Source organism: Mastomys coucha, unplaced genomic scaffold, assembly GCF_008632895.1.
Source record: "Mastomys coucha isolate ucsf_1 unplaced genomic scaffold, UCSF_Mcou_1 pScaffold22, whole genome shotgun sequence".
NCBI classification, from domain to species: Eukaryota; Metazoa; Chordata; class Mammalia; order Rodentia; family Muridae; genus Mastomys; species Mastomys coucha.
Window position 1 is genome coordinate 95,662,785 of NW_022196905.1, and position 2,386 is coordinate 95,665,170.

At 43.1% G+C, this 2,386-nt stretch overlaps 1 pseudogene; it reads right to left on the reverse strand.

The window, feature by feature from the left end:
- Positions 1 to 529: 529 nt before the first annotated feature.
- Positions 530 to 1,339, reverse strand: LOC116104608 (annotated as a pseudogene).
- Between the last annotated feature and the right edge of the window lie 1,047 nt (positions 1,340 to 2,386).

Consider the following 2,386-nt stretch of genomic DNA (forward strand, 5'->3'; position numbering starts at 1 on the left):
TCTCTCTCTCTCACTTCCCATCCCCTCACCCCCGCTCTGCTCTCTAACATTCCCTCCCTTTCTTTGCTACTGAAACAAGTGGCTTTTTCCACCATTGCTTGCCTCATGGGACTATAGCTCTGCAGCTGTTCTCCGTGTATTTCCTCCAGACTCCAGTGGTTCTGACATGGGTGTCATCTGGCCTCTTGTACGTCCGACGATTACCAGCGGCTTGGCTGGTGGCATTTACTAGGAACATTCAACTCACAAGCATTTGGTGAGTATCACTATGTGTGAGACATCCATGGACATAGAAGGGTGGGTGGAAGGGGCATGGTTCTATTCTTCCTGTATGTGCTTTTCAAAGCACGACTCCAGTTGAGAGTGAAGAGCTGATGATATAAGGGCTCCAGAACAACGGGTAAAAAATGGGTCTGTGTTAAATTGTTCACGGGGCAGTTTTAACATTAGCTCCTTTTTTTTTTATTTGCCAAGCTGTGACTGTTTGTTTATTAACTGACCAGATTACAGAAATACCATGGGTGACACCTTAGGTTATCCGTCTAATAAGCCTGTTTATCTGGCCCTCCCTGTTGCCAGCATCTCCACCTTCTACAAAGTGGGTTGTCTTGTTCTTCATTCCACCTCGTGGGGAAGATAATTTGAAGGGCCACAGGAAATTATTTACTCCCTTGAAGCATTTCCCAACTGTATAGATCTCATGAATTAGATCCTCCATGCAGATGATGCCAAATTTACCAAGAGATCGAGCAATCAAGGAATTATCTGTCAAGGCAATCCGCTTCTTATTGATTTTGCCTCGCTTGTAGATGAGCTCGTTTACTGACTTCAGGTTGGGGTACCCCCATGCAATGTGCAGTTCCACAATCCTCAGCATGTTGATTGAAGCCTTGTCGAGCTTAACAAAGGTGCCATTGAAGATCTGTCGAAGACGAAGAAGCTGCAATGCCTTGCGGACCCTTGGACTTCCTCCATTCATACCTCGGATTCTGATGACAAACGCCAATTTCAGTTCTGCGGGCACGTAGAAGTTCCCAGCTCTCCTTGCCACCCTGGCCATCCGGATCTCAGTCCGGTACATCTGCCTGTACTCCTTGTGATAGTGCTCTGCCTTCTCATAGATGAGCTTCCTCCTTGCTTTTGCCTTCCTCCTCGCAGTGTCTTCAGGGCAAACTTCTTCCTCAGGCGCTTCACCTTCAACTCTGTGAAATTCCTTCGCTTTGTCTTAAGGGTTTCTGGCACAGCAGGAACCTTTTTTCTTAAGAGTGTTTGACACAGCAGACCCTTTTTCTTAAGGGTCTCTGACAACCTTCTTTTTCTTCTCTGGATCTGCCCCCATGGTTCCAGACAGAAAAGGGGGGAGAGAGGGGGCGGCGCATGTGCACTGTTTCCTTAAAGGTCTGAGCTTAACGTTAAATCTTAACATTTACACCTTACTTATAAGGCATTTGCATTTAGTGAGTGTCTGCTATACTTATCATATGGTGTTTGACAGGAGCCTGTGGTCTGTGATCATGCCAGTTCCGGAGTAGAAACTATTATCAGCAGCCCACAGCCGATCCTTCTTGTCAATCACACACACACACACACACACACACACACACACACACACACACACGCACAACAAGCTACACACACACAAAAAAAAATCAGCTTAAATTTCAGTGTACTTTTGCCTGTGACTTCAGGGGTATAATACTTTTGAGGGAAAATTGATTTCTCCTATAAAAAAACCTATAAAGCAGTATTATTATGTGACGGTGCTCTTAGTAACTGTGAGGAAAAGATGGGAACGGTGAATCTCTAATGCTCTGCTCTCTTCAATAAAGAACTCCTTCAATCAATAGGAAATAGCAAGCAGACACAGGAGAGATATTCCTTCTATGGTCTGATAAGAAAAGATAGAGATTTGAAGCCATTAGAGAGATAGTCACTGCTTCTATTATAAAATACAGTTAATACCTATAGTTAGTTAGCCTACCTGACTCAAAACCATTTAGTAATTACTAAGTAATTTCTCTCACCATTTCACAAAGTAAAATGTTCAGCATCAAAAAAAAAAAAAGACAAAAATTCAAAGTAGCCTTGAAAACTAAACCTGAAGGGTGACTTAACACCAGGTGCTTAGAGGTACTTCTAGTCATCGTAACGCAGAATGGAACAATAAACAAATATATATATATATATATATATATATATATATATATATATGCAGCACAGTGTACCTCATGCCCCCACAGAACGGTTGTCCAGAATATACACTCTCAATCGGACGATGTTGCATTTAAATTTCATTTCTGCTGAGCTGGATGATTTCTGCTGTGCAAGGCTGTTTCTCTGCTGTGCAAGGGCACACCAGCATTCACAGGAAGAATACACAGTGAAG